Source organism: Mesoplodon bidens, assembly GCF_964165515.1.
Source record: "Mesoplodon bidens genome assembly, chromosome: 1".
NCBI lineage: Eukaryota > Metazoa > Chordata > Mammalia > Artiodactyla > Ziphiidae > Mesoplodon > Mesoplodon bidens.
The window spans coordinates 84,080-104,470 of record NC_138176.1 but is presented as its reverse complement, the minus strand read 5'-3'; the positions used below and the strand labels follow the sequence as shown (position 1 = coordinate 104,470).

At 40.6% G+C, this 20,391-nt stretch overlaps 1 protein-coding gene across 7 annotated transcripts in view; it reads right to left on the bottom strand.

Annotated features, from left to right (window-relative positions):
* The window catches only part of LOC308619918 (uncharacterized protein), a 58,584-nt gene that overhangs the window by 21,241 nt on the left and 16,952 nt on the right, over window positions 1-20,391 (bottom strand). The gene's annotated exons all lie outside the window — the stretch shown is intronic.

Here is a 20,391-nt window from a genome sequence, read left to right as displayed (position 1 = left end):
CAGGTGCCAGGTCTTTCTTCAGAACCTACACTTCTCCACGAGGCCGGGCCTTCCACGCTGAGGTAGGAGGGATCCTGGCCAGAAGGTCAGCCAGCAGCTCTGGGACGAAGGTTGCTGCGGCGGGGGCTCTTCTGCCATGGAAGCGACTTCATTTCCTTCCACACAAATAGCCTACTGACTGAGTTCCTGCTCTGTTGAGTAAAAGGGTCGTTGACTCTCCCCAGAAGGTTGTTCAGTTCACATCCCAAAAGTCCCTCTATTCAGGCCCTGGGGAGGTGTAGCAGCTCCTGAGGGCGCTCTCCTGAGGCTGGCTGACAGAAGTGGGGGAGGTTCCTGATAGTTCCCAGGTGCTGGTTCAAGTCCCCAGAGAATGGTCATGCAGGTTGAGGAGTCAAGTAGGAGGAGAGAGAAGGTTGGGGGCAGAGGGCCCCTTCCTGAATCCAGAGCTCACATGGTTACCCCCCCCCCATTTCCAGAAACTATCTCTTCCCCCACACCAGCCCCCATGGCCCAGTACCGGGAAACCGGGAGCCCAGAGCACTTGTGGCCACAGAGACCCTCGCACGCAGCCCTCGGGGTGGGCGGGGCCGGCTGCAGGCAGATGGGGACGAGGTGTGCTCCCGGGAGGCCACGGGCTGCAGGTGGCCCTCTGAGAGAAGCACCCCAGCTTGGACAGGAAGGTTAGAGGCGGGGGAGAGCAACCTAGGGCGCCCCCTCGGAGCAGTGGGTGTGGGAAGAGGGGCGGGGGCGGAGGGAACCCGCGATGGGAGGCGAGTGGGCTCTCAGCAGAGGCCAGCTTAGCCCGCGGGAGCTGCCTCTGAGCAGGGGGCGGGAGGGCAGTGCCGTCCTGTGGCTGCCGGGCTTCCCGGATCGCGGCTCTCCGCACACGGGTCGCAGGGTCCTGTGACTCTGTATCCCCTCCCTCACCCCGCCCCCCTCGCGAGGCCGCGCCGCTGGGTGGCCTGTGTCGACGGGCAGAACCCCATCGCCCGCCCCTCTCAGACCCGCCTCTGCCCGCCTGCCTTGCCCTGCGCAGCTTGCGGCCCGGGGGCCTCAAAGGTCCCCGTGCACGCAGCCAGCGGCCTCTGCTGTGCCTGCTGCTCCTGCTGGGTCTGCTGCTGTGATCGGTAACCCTCGTGCAGACCACGCTGGGCACCTCCAGCACCCCAAGTCCGCGGGAGCGCACGCGGGCCCTGATGCGGGACTTCCCGCTTGTGGAAGGGTGGCTGCAGTGTGTGCGGGCTGCTGGGGGCAGGTGGGGGCCTAGCCTGGCCCTGGGCAGGGCAGGAGGTCCGGAGCATGTAGCGCTAGTGGGGAGGCTCCCTCACACCACCCCTGGATGTCCTCTCCATCATCTATGGATGCCCTTCCCCTTCTCTGTCATCCCCTCCCTGGTGGGAAACCCTCAGCCCAGGCCTCAGCTGCTCCTAGTATAGTCTGTGTGACAGTGTGAGGTGGGGGACCTCCAGGCTGGCTCAGGCCAGGCAATGTGTCCTGCCCGATCCCAAGACCTAAGAAGCCCACCCATTTGCCTTGACCTCCCTCCAGCCACAACAACATGCCCCTGGTCCTGAGGCAGTTTTACCACAATGGGCTATAGCATGTTAATCTGCGCAATTTCAGCCATGGCTAGACCAGCTTGGACAGGCTGAAAGATGGTCTCGTGGGTGGCCAGGTACCAAAGGGACACACAAGGTGCCACCATGGCTGCTGGGGAATGTGGGGCAGTTTGGGGGCCACAGAGACCACAGGTTAGTCACATTGGAACGAAGTTACCATAGTGACCTAGAAAGTGCCATGCCATGGATGCTGGGGGCTACAGGGGTCACAGTGAGCCCACCTGACGGGCTTCCAAGTACCACAGAAAAAGCAACGCATTACATGTGACTTCTGGGCACAGTAAGTGCTGTGCCAGCTGAGGAGGCTATGAGAAGCCCAAGGAGTTCCAAAGCCCAAACTAAGCCCTGGCCTTCCCTCAGTTCTGGTCAGCCTACGTCCCATGCCAGACCCACGAACGGGATGCTGTGCGCCTCACCCTGGAACAAATTGACCTCATCCGCCTCATGTGTGCCTCCTATTCTGAGCTGGAGCTTGTGACCTCAGTTAAAGGTAGACGGGGGACTTCCCTGGTAGTCTAGAGGTTAAGACTCCACGCTTCCACTGCAGGGGGGTCGGGTTTGATCCCCGGTTGGGGAACTAAGAGCCCTCATGCTGCGTGGCACGGCCAAAAAAGAAGGTAAACAGACTGGTGGTAGTGGGTGTTAGGAACTTCAGTAAGCTACCCCTGCCTCTGAAAATGATCATCTGACCTACGTGCCCCCAGCTCTCAACAATACCCGGAAATTGGCTTGCCTTACTGGTGTGGAGGGCGGCCACTCACTGGACAGTAGCCTCTCCATCTTGTGTACCTTCTATGCGCTGGGTGTGCGCTATGTGACACTCACCCACACCTGCTACATGCCCTGGTGAGCACCTGAATATATTCAGGAAAAAACGCATTCGCCCTTTTTGGCCAACCAAACAAGCGGGCAATGCAAATCAACACTGCAAAGAAGTCTCACTAGGCATTGGTCAAAAGGGCCATGCTGAAAAAGTGTAAAAACCAGAAATGCAGGGCAAGTCAAGGAGAAAAGGGAGCTTTTTTACGCTGATGGGTGTGATATAAATTGCCAACGGCCACTCTCGAAAATTGTATGGTGTTTCCTAAAACATCTAAAAAACAGAGCTACAGAGCACAGGGCACTTCCACTCATGGGCTTATATCTTGAGAAAACCAAAAATCGACAGGACACAGGCACCCCAAATTTTAGGGCTGCTGTGTTCACAAAATCCTCGACTCGGGTACACCTTAAGTATCTCATGAAAGAGAAAAATGGATAAACAAGTTGTAGTACTTATGTACAATGGAATATCACTCAGCCATGAAATCATAATGAGTGGATTTAGGTACGATGATTCTAAGAGAAATACGTCACACAGATAAACTTATCATAGATATCAGTTATAGACGGAATGTAAAAATTGCTACATGAACTAAATTACAAAACAGAACAGAGACACATTTAGAAAACACACTTATGGCTGCTTAAGGGGAAAGGTGAGGTGGGGTGATGCATAAAACAATAGTTTGAAATTAGCACAGATACCGTTCCATCAACCAAATATGTAATAGAGAAGACCTACTCATTGCTCAGTAAACTGGACTCAACACACCTTATTCACCACAGAAGAATATATCTGTATAGTAAGAATCTTAAAAAGTATTTATTGATATTTCTCGGTAAGTGAATATAGTGGGTGTAAAGGGGCACAAACACAGCACTGAAAATCAGCTAAATCCCATTATAAATACAAATTACAAAAAAAAAGCAAAGATAGTGAAAGAGAAATTCTTACAAAATTCGTTCAGTGGCTGTGATGCAACCTGGATTGACCACATCTAGACCCACAGCTGGAAGAGACATAAGGCTGGACACTCTTGGGGGCGACCGGATTGGTGAGGTTGTGTGAGCAAATGCAGACCCTTTAAAGTAATACTGCGTGCTACCCATTCCATGGGTCAGAAATCTCCAGGTTCAAGGGAATCTTCCTACAGCTAAAACATGCATGGGAAACCCAGAGGATGGTACACCATATGATCAGGAAACGTTTCTAAAACGCACCTCATTTTTCATCTCGTGGTGCTCGGGTTCGCCATTCCAGCTGCTTTACCAACAATCTCCCCACCTGGAGAATCAGCACCTTTAACCTCCAGTTTTGTACAGTTTGCAATTTGTCCAGAGGTTGAACGGGTAGAGGGGGAACCAATGAGAGATCAGCTCTAGGTGTTTGGACAGACACATGTCACTCTAATTTCCAATCAGGAAGAAGAATTAACCAAAGGCTCTGCCTGCCCCCCGGAACCAGAATAGGGCCTGAAGCAATCCTGCGGTTTGGAGGCCAGCTCCCAAAAAGGCGAGTTGAAAAATGGATCTCAGAGGCACTAAAATTCACAAACCTGCAGGATAATAAATGATAACTTTCGTACTTTATTGAGGTAAGGCAACGAAGAGGATTTGAAAACAAGGCAGAATTGCAGGAAACCGTTTTCAAGAGGTAGATCGGAGTCGCCTTTAAAGCACATGAAAAGCGGCAGAACTTCGACAATGATGCAGTTGGCCAAAAAGGGCGTACGTTTTTTTTTCCTGAATATATTCAGGAAAAAACGCGTAGGCCCTTTTTGGCCAACCAAGCAAGTGGGCAATGCAAATCAGCACTACAAAGAAGTCTCACTTCGCATCGTTCAAAAGGGGTTTTACCATGTTTGAAATTCCAATATTTTAGCCTGACACGTTTTTGGATTTTAGAAAAAAAAATTTTTTTAAATGAGACAAAAAATCTTTTTTATGACCCAAAAAGACAGCAATAGTTTTATATTTTTATCTATTTCACTTGCACACAAAAGTCTCATGGGGTTATGTAAAGCAGTCCTGTTGGATGCTGTGCATGGTGCAAATATGGATTAAAGCTTTGGAATCTTAAGCTTCACTCACCTGAAACTTTTAAATTAGGATGCAAGCAATCCTTTCCAACATTTGAACAGAGAAAGACACTGTCTTTATTTTATTTGTCAGGTAATTAATCTGTCTTTTGCCCCAAGGAGAGAAACACCTGGCACTTCTATCAATGTGTTGTACAAAAATCTTTGAACACAGAGTGCAAGCAGAGGCTGATACAAGATGTGAAAGAAAAAAAAAAAGAGAGAGACTCCTGTGGCATTTTCTCTTAACTTATTGCAATCTCCCATTTAAAATGTGGGAATAATCAACCTTCTGAGGAAAAAGGCCCAAGGAAGCTTTTTGCTTTTGTGGAATAATGCAATGCCTAAAGATTTCATGAGGCAAGAAGAATTAATGAGAATGACCATGAGAAATCAAGAAAAGTCAGATCCATGGATGAAGTGATGTTTACCTCTGTGAATCAATGAGAAGTAGGAGCAAATGAAAAGAAAGCTGAATACAACATTTTCTGAATAAATGTAACCTTTCAGCTGTCATAGACAAATTAATGCTCACTATGATACAACATATTTAGTTCAGAAAGTTAACTTAAATTTAAAGCTTAACAATTAGATTTATTGAAGAAACGAAAACATATTTGTGGTTTAGAATATATAATGTGTTCTGCAACAGATAAGAAGATTACATAAATAAATAGAAATAAGACTAAATAGAGGAAAATAACAAATTAGATGTTATTAACATTAAAAACTGACACTCATCTAAAGAAACAGGAGAGATAGAAAGAGAGAAGAACTTATATCAAGTATATATTTAAAACTCCTAAATAAGAAGTCTTCAGATGTTAAAAAAAAAGTCTTCAATAAGAAGATAATGTAATAGCAAAGATGGGAAAAATATACCAAAAGATATTTCAAGAAAGAGAGTACAGAACATTAAGTAAACATATCAAAAGATGCTTGGCTTCTTAGTAGTCAATTAAATGCAAAAAAGTCATACCTGGAATTATCACTCACCAACCAGAAAGTTCAAATGAAAATGACAGGTATTATCAAGTTTGACAAGAATGTATGTAATCCTTGAATCTCATTCACTGCTGCTGAGGATGAAAAATCATACAAATGTTTTGAAAATATTTAGAAATATCTAAAAAGATAAACAGATGAAAGCTATGAGTCAAAATTTTTACTACTACATGTATATTGAACAATAATTTATACACATACCACCAAAGCTCAAGTTCTAGTATGTATATACCAGTGCAATTCTCAATAGACCCAAACTGAAAATCACTCATATTGTAATACATTTTGGAAAAAATTAATTAATAGTTAAATATTTACACTATGGAATCCTATGCAACAGTGTCAGTGCATGACAACAACAACAGGCAACCATATAGGCGTATTCATAAAGAACATAAAATAAAAAAGCCCAATCCAAAAGTGATTTTACTGTGCCATTACATTTATATAAAATACAAAATACAGGTAAAGTGATCTTTTTGTTAGATACCAGAACAATATTAAACCTTAAGGGGAGTCACTAGAATTGGACAAGGGGGGCTCTGAGTATCTGGCAATTTTCTGTGTCTGTATCTAGAAGCTATGTATAGAGTGTATGCAGATTCTGAATTTTCTGAAATTTGTCATTTTCTTACAAACCATGCATATTTTTAGTTGTTTTTTATACATAACAAAAAGTAAAAATGATAGACTAGGGAAGGTAATTATATTAGCATTTTAATATCCATGCTTTTCAAGGTGGAAGTGAAAGGTATTAAATACTTGACATTGTGATTACTTCTTAAAAGTAAGGTGAAAATTTCAGATTAATAAATAAGACATACTTCTTCATATATCATCCTCAAAGAGGAGGGGTAGAAAGGAGTATTATTTTTTTTTATTTAATATAGAACAGTTAAGATAGAAAATAATGAAAACAGACTAGGTTTAAAAAAAAGCACACTGGACTTCCCTGGTAGCTTAGTGGGTAAGAATTTGCATGCCAATGCAGGGGACAGGGGTTCAATCCCTGGTCTGGGAAGATCCCACAGGCTGTAGAGCAACTAAGCCCGTGTGCCACGACTACTTGGCCTGCGTTCTAGAGCCTGCAAGCAACAACTACTGAGCCTGCATGACACAACTACTGAAGTCCATGCACCTAGAGCCCATACTCCACAAGAAGAGAAACCACAGCAAGGAGAAACCCATGCACCACAATGATGAGTAGCCCCTGCTCGACACAACTAGAGAAACCCTGTGCAGCATCGAAGACCCAACCCAACCATAAATAAATAAAATTAAGTATTGTGACTTGTGAGATGACTCACTCATGTGGCTGTAAGTAAGAGGCCTCAGCTCCTTGCCACATGAATCTCTCCTTAGGGCTGCTTGAGTGTCCTCATGACATGGCAGCTGGCTTACCCCAGGATGAGTGATCCAGCAGAAACCAAAGCAGAAGCTCCAATATCTTTTATACCTTTGGAAGCTGCACTTTGTCATTTCTGCAATGTCTTATTAGTTAAAACATCAGCCCTTTTCAACTGTGAGGAGGCACACAGGTGCATGATGACTGGGAGATAATTAGGGTATGATTAGGGCCTTCTTGGAGGCTGGCTACCAAGGTGGCTGACTCACCGAACACTGAATTTTGTTTGCTTCACTGATGGAGAGAAAATGGTGAGTGAATCTCATTGGTGTTCTTTGAAATGTACCAAAGCTAGCTCTTGCTCTCACCCCCAGCTGTGTGGCTGAGAGGGTCTTGGTGCTCCAGCCGGGTGTCAGGCCTGTGCCTCTGAGTTCGGAGAGCAGAGTTCAGAATATTGGTCTACCAGAGACCTTGGGCACCTTGTAATATCAAAACGGCGAAAGCCTCTCAGAGATATCCATCTCAATGCTAAGACCCAGCTCCACTCGAAGACCAGTAAGATCCCGTGGTGGACATCCAATGCCAAACAACTAGCAAGACAGGAATGCAGGCCCACCAATTATCAGAGAGGCTGCCTAAAATCATAATAGGTCACAGACACCCCAAAACACAACACCAGATGCGGACCTGCCCAACAGAAAGACAAGATCCAGACAAACCCACCAGAACACAGGCACCAGTCCTCTCCACCAGAAAGCATACACAACCCACTGAACCAACCTTAGCCACTGGGGGCAGACACCAAAAACAACGAGAACTACGAATCTTCAGCCTGCGTAAAGGAGACCCCAAACACCGTCCACAAAGCCAAATGAGAAGACAGAGAAACACAGAGCAGATGAAGGAACAAGGTAAAACCCACCAGACCAAACCAATGTAGAGGAAATAGGCAGTCTACCTGAAAAAGAATTCAGAGTAATGATACTAAATATGATCCCAAATCTTGGAACTGGAATGCAGAATATACAAGACATGTTTAACAAGGACCTAGAAGAACTAAAGAGCAAACAAACAATGATGAACAACACAGTAAATGGAATTAAAAATTTTCTAGAAGGAAACAATAGCAGAATAACTGAGGCAGAAGAATGGATAAATGACCTGGAAGATAAAATAGTGGAAATAACTACCACAGAGCAGAATAAAGAAAAAAGAATGAAAAGAATTGAAGACAATCGGAGACACTTCTGGGACAATGTTAAACACACCAACATTCGAATATAGGGGTCACAGAAGTAGAAGAGAAAAAGAAAGAGACAGAGAAAATATTTGAAGAGATTATAGTTGAAAACTTCGCTAATATGTGAAAGGAAATCGTTAATCAAGACAAGGAAGTGCAGAGAGTCCCATACAAGATACACCCAAGGAGAAACATGCCAAAACATATATTAATCAAACTATCAAAAATTAAATGCAAAGAAATAATATTAAAAGCAGCAAGGGAAAAACAACAAATAACATACAAGGGAATCCCCATAAGGTTAACAGCTGATCTTTCAGCAGAAACTTTGCAAGCCAGAAGGGACAGGCAGGACATATTTAAAGTGAAGAAAGGGGAAAAGCTACAACCAAGATTACTCTACCCAGCAAGGATCTCATTCAGATTTGACAGAGAAATTAAAACCTTTACAGACAAGCAAAATCTAAGAGAATGCAGCACCACCAAACCAGCTTTACAACAAATGCTAAAGGAACTTCTCTAGGCAGGAAACACAAGAGAAGGAAAAGACGTACAATAACAAACCCAAAACAATTAAGAAAATGGTAATAAGAACATACATATCAATAATTACCTTAAATGTAAATGGATTAAATGCTCCAACCAAAAGACATAGACTGGCTGAATGGATCTGAAAACAGGACCGGTATATATGCAGTCTACAAGAGACCCACTTCAGACCTAGGGACACATACAGACTGAAAGTGAGGGGATGGAATAAAATATTCCATGCAAATGGAAATCAGAAGAAAGCTAGAGTAGCAATTTTCATATCAGAAAAAAGAGACTTTAAAATAAAGACTATTACAGGAGACAAAGAAGGACACTACATAATCATCAATGGATCAACCTAAGAAGAAGACATAACAATTGTACATATTTATGCACCCAATATAGGAGCACCTCCATACATAAGGAAAAGGCTAACAGCCATAAAAGGGGAAATCGAAGGTAACACAATCGTAGTAGGGGACTTTAACTCCCCTCTTTCACCAATGAACAGATCATCCAAAATGAAAATAAATAAGGAAACACAAGCTTTAAATGATACATTAAACAAGATGGACTTAATTGATATTTATAGGACATTCCATCCAAACACAACAGAATACACTCTTTCTCAAGTGTTTGAGGAGCATTCTTCAGGATAGATCATATCTTGGGTCACAAATCAAGCATTGGTAAATTTAAGAAAATTGAAATTGTATCATGTATCTTTTCCAACAACACTATCAGAATAGATATCAATTACAGGAAAAAATCTGTAAAAGAATACAACCACAAGGATGCTAAACAATACACTACTTTATAACCAAGAGATCACTGAAGAAATCAAAGAGGAAATTTAAAAATACCTAAAAACAAATGGCAATGAAAACATGATGACCCCAAACCTATGGGATGCAGCAAAAGCAGTTCTAAGAGGGAAGTTTATAGCAATACAATCCTGCCTCAAGAAACAAGAAACATCTCAAATAAACAAGCTAAACTTACACCTAAAGCAATTAGAGAAAGAAAGAAAAAAAAACCCAAAGTCAGCAGAGGAAAGAAATCATAACGGTCAGATCAGAAATAAATGAAAAAGAAATGAAGGAAACAACAGCAAAGATTAAAAAAACTAAAAGCTGATTCTTTGAGAAGATAAACAAAAGTGATAAAACCATTAGCCAGAGTCATCAAGAAAAAAAGGGAGAAGACTCAAATCAATAAAATTACAAGTGAAAAAGGAGAAGTAAAAACTGACACTGCAGAAATACAAAGGATTATGAGAAGTTACTGCAAGCAACTATATGCCAGTAAAATGGACAACCTGGAAGAAATGGACAAATTCTTAGATAAGCACAAACTTCCAAGACTGAACCAGGAAGAAATAGAAACTATAAACAAACCAATCCGAAGCACTGAAATTGAGACTGTCATTAAAATCTTCCAACAAACAAAAGCCCAGGACCAGATGGCTTCAAAGGCAAATTCTATCAAATATTTAGAGAAGAGTTAACACCTAACCTTCTCAAACTCTTCCAAAATATAGCAGAGGGAGGAACACTCCCAAACTTATTCTATGAGACCACCATCTCTCTGATACCAAAACCAGACAAAGATGTCACAAATAATGAAAACTACAGGCCAATATTACTGATGAACATACATGCAAAAATTCTCAGCAAAATACTAGCAAAAAGAATCCAACAGCACATTAAAAGGATCATACACCATAATCAAGCTGGGTTTATCCCAGTGATGCAAGGATTCTTCAATACATGGAAATCAACGTGATACACCATATTAAAAAACCTGAAGGATAAAAACCATATGATCATCTCAATACATGCAGAAAATGCTTTCGACAATATTAAACAGCCATTTATGATAAACCTCTAGAAAGTAGGCATAGAGGGAACTTTCCTCAACATAGTAAAGGCCATATATGACAAACCCACAGTCATCATTGTTCTCAATGGTGAAAAAGTGAAACCATTTCCACTAAGATCAGGAACAAGACAACGTTGCCCACTCTCACCACTATTATTCAACACACTTTTGGAATTTTTACCTACAACAATCAGATAAGAAAAAGAAATAAAAGGAATCCAACTCGGAAAAGAAGAAGTTAAGCTGTCACTGTTTGCCACTAGAATACATGATACTATATATAGAGAATCCTAAAGGTGCTACCAGAAACCTACTAGAGTTAATCAATGAAGTTTGTAAGGCTGCAGGATACAAAATTAATGTACAGATATCCCTTTCATTCCCATACACTAAAGATGAAAAGTCTGAAAGAGAAATTAAGGAAACACTCCCATTTACCCATGCAACAAAAGGAATAAAATACCTAGGAATAAACCTACCTAAGGAGACAAAAGACTTTTACTCAGAAAACTATAAGACACTGATGAAATAAATCAAAGATGACACAAACAGGTGGAGAGATATACCATGTTCTTGGATTGGAAGAATCAACACTGTGAAATGACTATACTACACAAAGCAATCTACAGATTCAATGCAATCCCTATCAAAATACCAATGGCATTTTTCAGAAAACTACCACAAAATATTTCCCAATTTGTATGGAAACACAAAAGACCCCGAACAGCCAAAGCAATCTTGAGAAGAAAAACAGAGCTGGAGTAATCAGAATCCCTGACTTCAGACTATACTACAAAGCTACAGTAATCAACACAGTATACTACTGGTACAAAAACAGAAATATATATCAATGGAACAGGAGAGAAAGCCCAGAGATAAACCCACATATGCTCACCTTATTTTTGATAAAGGAGGCAAGAATATAGAATGGAGAAATCACGGCCTCTTCAATAAGTGGTGCTGGGAAAACTGGACAGCTACAGGTAAAAGAATTAAATTAAAAGACTCCCTAACACCATACACAAAAATAAACTCAAAATGGATAAAAGACTTAATGTAAAGCCAGACACTATAAAATTCTTAGAGGAAAACATAGGCAGAACACTCTATGACATCAATCACAGCAAGATCCTTTTTGACCCACCTCCTAGAGAAATGGAAATAAAAATAAAAATAAAAATAAAAACATGGGACCTAATGAGACTTAAAACCTTTTGCACAGCAAAGGAAAACGTAAACAAGATGAAAAGACAACCCCCAGGATGGGAGAAAATCTTTGCCAATGAAGCAACTGACAAAGGATTAATCTCCAAACTTTACAAACACCCCCTGCAGCTCAATATCAAAGAAACAAACAAGCCAATCCATAAATGGGCAGAAGACCTATTAGACATTTCTCCAAAGAAGATATACAGATTGCCAGGAAACACATGAAAGAATGCTCAACATCACTGATCATTAGAGAATTGCAAATCAAAATTACAATGAGGTATCATCCCACACAGGTAAGAATGGCCATCATTCAAAAAATCTACAAACAATAAATGCTGCAGAGGTGTGGAGAAAAGGGAACCCTCTTGCACCGTTGGTGGGAATGTAAATTGATACACAGACACTATGGAGAACAGTGTGGAGGTTCCTTAAAAAACTAAAAATAGAGCTACCATATGACACAGCAATCCCACTACTGGGCATATACCTGGAGAAAACCATAATTCAAAAAGAATCATGTTCCACAATATTCATTGCAACTCTATTTGCAATAGCCAAGACATGGAAGCAACCTAAGTGTCCATCAACTGATGAATGGAAAAAATAGATTTTGCACATCTTCAATATAAAATGGAATATTATCAGCCATAAAAATAAATGAAATTGAGTTATTTATAGTGAGGCGGATGGACCTAGAGTCTGTCATACAGAGTGAAGTCAGAAAGACAAAAACAAATACTGTATGCTAACACATATATATGGAATCTAAAAAAAGAAAAAAAATGGTTGGGAAGAAACTACGGGCAGGACAGGAATGCAGACGTAGAGAATGGACTTGAGGACATGGGGAGGGGGAAGGGTAAGCCGGGACGAAGTGAGAGAGTGGCATTAACATATATACTACCAAATGTAAAATAGATAGCTAGTAGGAAACAGCGGCATAGCATGGGGAGATCAGCTCAGTGCTTTGTGACCACTTAGAGGGGTGGGAAACGGAGGGTGGGAGGGAGATGCAAGAGGGAGGAGAAATCGGGATATATTTATATGTATAGCTGATTCATTTTGTTATACAGCAGAAACTAACACACCATTGTAAAGCAATTATAGTCCAATAAAGATGCTAAAAATAAATAAATAAATAAATAATTTATACCTCCCTCAAATTAAGTCTTTTTAAAAATAAATAAATAGGGCTTCCCTGGTGGCGCAGTGGTTGAGAGTCCACCTGCCGATGCAGGGGACGCGGGTTTGTGCCCCGGCCTGGGAAGATCCCACATGCCGTGGAGCGGCTAGGCCCGTGAGCCATGGCTGCTGAGCCTGCACGTCTAGAGCCTGTGCTCTGCAACGGGAGAGGCCACAACAGTGAGAAGCCCGCGTACCGCAAAAAATAAATAAATAAATAAATAAATAAATAAATAAATAAATAAATAAAAAAGGGTACTCAATAACATGGTAACTCTAAACCTAAGTATTTTCAATACTACAGCAAAGGTAAATGGATAATGTCTCCTATTAAAGCGTAATTTTTTATATTATGTGCAACTAAAATTTTTTCCCAATATACAGGTAAAATAAAATAATTACTTTAGACAGGTGAAAACATTCCATGTATTTAAAAACAGTAAAACGATAAGCATATGATATGTATCTTAGATAAAGTAGTGTTTAATTTCAGAACAATTTGTCATTATTGTAACTAGTACTATTATCCCAATTTCTTAAAAATATTTCAATACTTTTTCTATTTGAAATAATACTTTAATATTTTTTTCTTTGCTCTTTTGTGGTCTAATACATGGTAAGTATTTAGCTGCTAACATAACTTAAAAATATATGTTGTTTTTTACAGCCAAACAAAACTGAATCAAGAAGAAATAGATAACTTGAACAGATTGATCACTACAAGCAAAATAGAAACTGTAATTTACAAAAACTCCCTACCAACAAAAATCCAGGATCAGATGGTTTCACAGGCAAATTCTACCAAATATACAAAGCAAAACTTACACTGATTCTTCTCAAACTCTTCGAAAAGATTGAAGATTAAGGAATACATCCAACGACATTCTATGAAGCCACCATCACCCTGATATCAAAACCAGATGGGGGGGGGACTTCCCTGGTGGCACAGTGGTTAAGAATCCATCTGCCAATGCAGGGGACATAGTTTCCAGCCCTGGTCCGGGAAGATCTCATATGCCGTGGAGCAACTAAGCCTGTGTGCCACAACTACTGAGCCTGTGCTCTACAGCCCACGAGCCACAACTACTGAGCCTGATAGCCACAACTACTGAAGCCCACGCACCTAGAGCCCATGCTCTGCAAAAAAGGAGCCAGTGCAGTGAACAGCCCACACACCACAACGAAGAGTAACCCATACTCGCCACAACTAGAGAGAGCCCGTTCACAGCAACAAACACCCAATGCATCCAAAAATAAATAAAGAAAGAAATTTACTGAAAAATAAAAAAACACAGATGGGGACTTTTCTGGTGGTCCTGCAGTTAAGATTTTGCCTTCCAGTGCAGGGGGTGTGGGTTCAATGCCTAGTGGTGGAGCTAAGATCCCACATGCCTCACAAACAAGAAACCAAAACATAAAACAGAAGCAATACTGTAACAAATTCAATAAAGACTTAAAAAAAAACAACAACACAGAGAAAGACACTAGCAAAAAAGAAAATTGCAGGCCAATATCTCTGATAAATATGGATGCAAAAATTCTCAACTGAATATTAGAAAACCGAATCTGACAGCACATAAGAGGATCATACACCATGATCGAATTTGATTCACCCCCGTGTCACAAAGTTGTTTCAACATATGCAAATCAATCAACACGATACACTCCATCAACAAAGGAAAATCACAAAACAAATGATCATCTCAATAGATGCCGAAAAAGCATTTGAGAAACTTCAACATCCATTCATGATAAAAACGCTTACTAAAATGGGTATAAAGGAAACATATCTCAACATAATAAAAGCTATTTATGACAAACCCACAGCCAATATAATATTCAATGCTCATGACAAAATATCAAAGAAGCACGGAAAAGTGATGGAGGAGATGGAGAAACTTCTCAGTGTGCAGGTCCATGATCAACATCAGCGCTAAATCCTGCTCAGCTTATGGTGATTCAAGAGAACGCTAAAAGCCTTTATGAAGACTTGAAGAAGAAACACGGGAAAGAATCAGAGGGCATATTTTTTAATGCCAGCCATGGCTGTTTTCATCAGTTCAAGAGTAGAGCCAACCTCAACAAGGTAAAAGTAAGTGGAGAGGCAGCAGGTGCAGATAGGGTAGCTGTCCAGGAACTTCCTGAAACACTTTGAGAAATTATTGATAATGGTGTGCATTTACCCAACCAGGTGTTTAATGTGGATGAGACACAACTGTACTGGAAGAGGATGCCAGACCGAAGTTAACATCAGTAAGAAGGAAAAGGTGATGCCGGGCTGTAAAGCAGCAACAGATAGGCTAACTGTTGTTTGGTGGCAATTCTTCCAGTGGTATGAAGCTGAAGCCTCTCTTAGTTCATCATTCAGAGAACCCAAGAACCCTTAAAAACATAGCCAATGACTCTCTTCCTATTGTGTGGAAGTGTAACCCCAAATCCTGGATTACACAGGCCACATTCCAGGACTGGTTTTGCCAACACTTTATCCCAGATGTAGAGAAATATTGCTCGGAGAAGGACGTCCCAGAAAAACATTCTTTTGCTGCTTGACAATGCTCTGGGCCACGCCCCTTTCATGGATGACTTTTCACAACGTCAAAGTAGTGCATCTGTCACCGAATACTGCATTGCTCATCCATCCTATGGACCAGGAAGTTATAGCGACTTTCAAGAAATATTATTTATGTCACACTTTTTGTCAGGCAGTAAAGGTAAGTGAGAAATCAGGAAGAACCTAGGGACAATTTTGGAAGGACTATAACATCTACAAGGCCATAAAAAACATTGACTTTGCATGGTGTGAGCGTATGTTGGTCACCATGAATGGGGATTGGAAGAACCTTTGCCCACAGTTTGTTCATGATGTTTGTGGATTTGAGAAGGCAGATCAGAAGTCTGAAGAGGTCTTCAGCAACGTAGTGACCCTCAGCGAGAAGCTGGAGCTAGATCTGCAAGAGGACGATTTCATTGAACTCCTTGCTGTGCAACATGAAGAGCTTACTGATGGAATTGGAGGCGCAGAGAAAGGATGAAGAGGGACAGGAGGAAGAAGAAGTAACTGAAGAACTGAAGAGATTCACGACACAGAAAATGCCAAGGGCATCTTCTAAATTTGAGGAGGCACTGTTAGTTTCTGAGGCACAGGGCTCGAACCTACAATGGTACCCAAAGGTGGCAGCAGCCATTCAGAAGGCAAACCAGTGCTACCGTGTCATCATCTATGATGAGAAGAAACGAGCTACAACCCAGACATCAATGGATCAGTTTTTCAAGAGGGTAGATAGAATTAAATCCAGCAAGGAACCAGAACCTGTGTCATCAATGTCAGGTATGAGTGAAATTGGAGCTTGCCCCCTGTCTCCCACTGCTGATAATCCTTCACCTCTACCATCTCCCACCTCCTCTCCCTCCTCCAATCAGTAACTCTTCTCGCCTGTTCCCTCGATGCCAGCCCCAGTATCCCAGCTGTTGTACTGTATTACTGTACTTTTCAAGTTACTGTACTGTAAGACTAAAAATGTCTTCTTTGTTTTTGTGTTTGTTTCTTATACACTGTTTGTGTGAAAAGTATTATAAACCTATTATGGTACAATACCATATAGCCGACTGTGTAACCTGGGTACCTCGGCTAACTTTGTTGGACTTACAAACAAATTGGACTTACAAACGCACTCTTGGAACAGAACTTGTTCATACGTAGCGGACTTACAGTAAAAGCAAAAAAGAAACAGGAACTAATCAAACATAAGCTTTTGCACAGCAAAGGAAACCATAATCAAAATGAAAATACAACCTATGGGCTGGGAGAAAATATTACCAAATGATGAGACTGACAACGGCTTAATTTACAAACTATACAAACAGCTCCTACAACTCAATAACAATATAACAAATAACTCAATGGAAAAATGGGTAGAAGACCTAAATAAACATTTCTCTAAAGAAGACATACAGATAGCCAATAGGCACATGAAAAGATGCTAATCATCACTAATTATTAGATAAATGCAAATCCAAATTACAATGAGGTATCACTTCACACTGATCAGAATGGCCAACATTAAAAAAAATCTACAATTAACAAATGCTGGATGGGGTATGGAGAAAAGGGAACCCTTCAGCACTGTTGGTGGCCATGTAAGTTGGTGCAGCCACTATGGAAAACAGTATGGAGGTTCTGCAAAAAAACTATAAAGAGAGTTGCCATATGATCTAGCAATCCCACTTCTGGACATATATCTAGACAAAATTATAATTCAAAAAAATATATAAAACCCTATGTTCATAGAAGCACTATTTATAATAGCCAAGACATGGAAACAACTTAAATGTTCATTAAAAAATGAATGTATAAAGAAAGTGTGGTATACGTATACAATAGATATTACTCAGACATAAAAAAGAATGAAATAATGCCATTTGCAGCAACATGGATGGACATAGAGATAATGATACTAACTGAGGTAAGTCATAAAGAGAAAGACAAATACCATATAATATCACTTACATGTGGAATCGAAAACAGGACACAAATGAACATGTCAGCAAGACAGAAACAAACACACAGATATAGAAAACAGAGTTGTGGTTGCCAAGGAGAGAGTGATGGAAAGATTGGGAATTTTGGAATAGCAGAAGCAAACTATTCTACATAGGATGGACAAGCCACAAAGACCTACGGTACAGCAGAGGAAACTATATTTAGTATCCTGTGATAAACCATAATGGAAAAGAATATATATATATATATATATATATATATATATATATATATATATATATATATATGACTGAATCACTTTGCTGCACAGCAGAAATTAATACAATAATGTATAAAGGCTGCAGAGGGTGTGGAGAAAAGGGAACCCTCCTGCACTGTTGGTGGGAATGTAAACTGATACAGCCACTATGGAGAACAATATAGAGGTTCCTTAAAAGCTAAAAATAGAACTACCATATGACCCAGCAATCCCACTACTGAGCATATACCCGGAGAAAACCATAATTCAAAAAGATACATGTATCACAATATTCACTGTAGCACTATTTACAATAGCCAGGACATAGAACCAACCTAAATGTCCATCGACAGATGAATATAGAAAGAAGATATGGCCTATATATATAATGGAGTATTACTCAGCCATAAAAAGGAATAAAATTGAGTTATTTGTAGTGAGGTGGTTGGACCTAGAGTCTGTCATACAGAGTGAAGTACGTCAGAAAGAGAAAAACAAATACTGTATGTGAACACATATATATGGAATTCAGAAAAATGGTACTGACGAACCTAGTGACAGGGCAGGAATAAAGACACAGATGTAGAGAACGGACTTCAGGACACAGGGCTGAAGGGGAGACAGGGACATAGTGAGAGAGTAGCACTGACATATATACACTACCGAATGTAAAAGAGCTAGTGGTAAGCTGCCGCATAGCACAGGGAGATCAGCTCGGTGCTTTATGTCCCCCACAGGGGTGGGATAGGGAGTCTGGGAGGGAGCCTCAAGACGGGGGGATATGGGGATATATGTATACATATAGGTGATTCACTTTGTTGTAAAGCAGAAACTAATACAGTGTTATAAAGCAATTATACTCTAATAAACATGTATTTTAAAATACCACAACGTTGTAAATCAACTACACTAGAAAATATTTCTTAAGTGAAAAAGATTTTTTGAATGTATGTTTTATTGTGTGTGTGTATCACAGGTTCAATATATATGAATTATGTCAAATTGATTACATTGTTTTTCAAAATGAAGAATTTTTTTTTTTTTTTTTTTTTTTTTTCTTTTTGCGGTATGCGGGCCTCTCACTGTTTTGGCCTCTCCCGTTGCGGAGCACAGGCTCCGGACGCGCAGGCCCAGAGGCCATGGCTCACGGGCCCAGCCGCTCCGCGGCATATGGGATCCTCCCAGACCGGGGCACGAACCCGTATCCCCTGCATCGGCAGGCGGACTCTCAACCACTGCGCCACCAGGGAGGCCCAAAATGAAGAATTTTTGATATTCTACATCAGCTGCATAATATAAATGCAGAAAAACTATATTATTTTTTTCTAAAGTTCAGAAATACCCATTTTGCTCATTCGGTATACTATAAACCACTAACTGTTAAAAAGGGATTCATGACCTCTTTCTTCCAAAGAAATATTTCTGCACTCACACAAGTTTAGTAGAATGTTCCACCATGAACTGGCTTCCCACCTTAGAGACACGAGATTTTCATCCTGAAATCTCTTTCTTGCAAAAATGTCCAATTAGCATCCTAGCATTACAGAAAAGAAATGCTTTTTGCCAGATCTCAAATTACATACAACTTTATCACGACATCATGTATGTTTTTTTTCCACACACACAGACTGCATTTTATTTTTACAAGAGAAAAATCAACTGACACCAAACATTGTAAATGGATGACCACAGCAAAAGCAACAATGATTGTAATTACCAAACATGAAACACACTCATACTATTGTCATAATATTGACATTCATTCCAGGAATCCTCCACAGCTCCTTTATTTTGCAGTGAAAGACACCATGTTTTTTTTTTTTTTGCAGTACGCGGGCCTATCAGTGTTGTGGGCTCTCCCATTGTGGAGCATAGGCTCCGGACGTGCAGGCTCAGCGGCCATGGCTCACGGGCCTAGCCGCTTCGTGGCATGTGGGATCTTCCCGGACCGGGGCACGAACCCGTGTCCCCTGCATCGGCAGGCGGACTCTCAACCACTGCACCACCAGGGAAGCCTGACATCATATATATTTAAATTATCAGCACTCACCTGAGATCTTCGAAAATCAACAAAAACATAATTTTGTGCTCTCTTTCATTTATTCTGGTTCTAAGTGGTCATTTCTAAACGAAAGTATTTAAGTATGTTAACGTCATCTTATAACATCATATTTCTACCGTCTCTCCAAAGATGCAATATGAGGAACTCATAATTAGGCTCTCCAAAGTTTTACTCTGTATTACACTTCTGTATTACACTTCTGCTGAACTTCACACTGTTCATTAACTTCACACTGTTCATTATTTTCTGAGAATATTCTTTTTCTTGTATGCCCATCTCACATGCTCTTTCATTTCATGAAGTTTTTTCCTACAATTTTATGCCTAGTTTATTTCTGAGAAAATGCATTATTCCAGATTGATAATTATAGACACAAAAACTTCTATATAATTCCCTGAGAGTTTCAAAAACTCCTTCTTCTTCTTTTTTTAAATACCTAGATTCTGAAGCTCTCCACAAAGCATTACTAAAATTGCATTTACATAGTATCTACATATTAATCACACATTAATGCATTTACAATTGTATTATGCTTTATTGCTAATTTTGGAGCATAAACGTAGCTGTCTTATTTACCACCCTCTTGGAAATCACTTTAATATTTGCACTTAGGACTTGAAAGAGAATGGATAAATAAAAACCTGAAGAATATGCAAATATAATTTATATATTTCT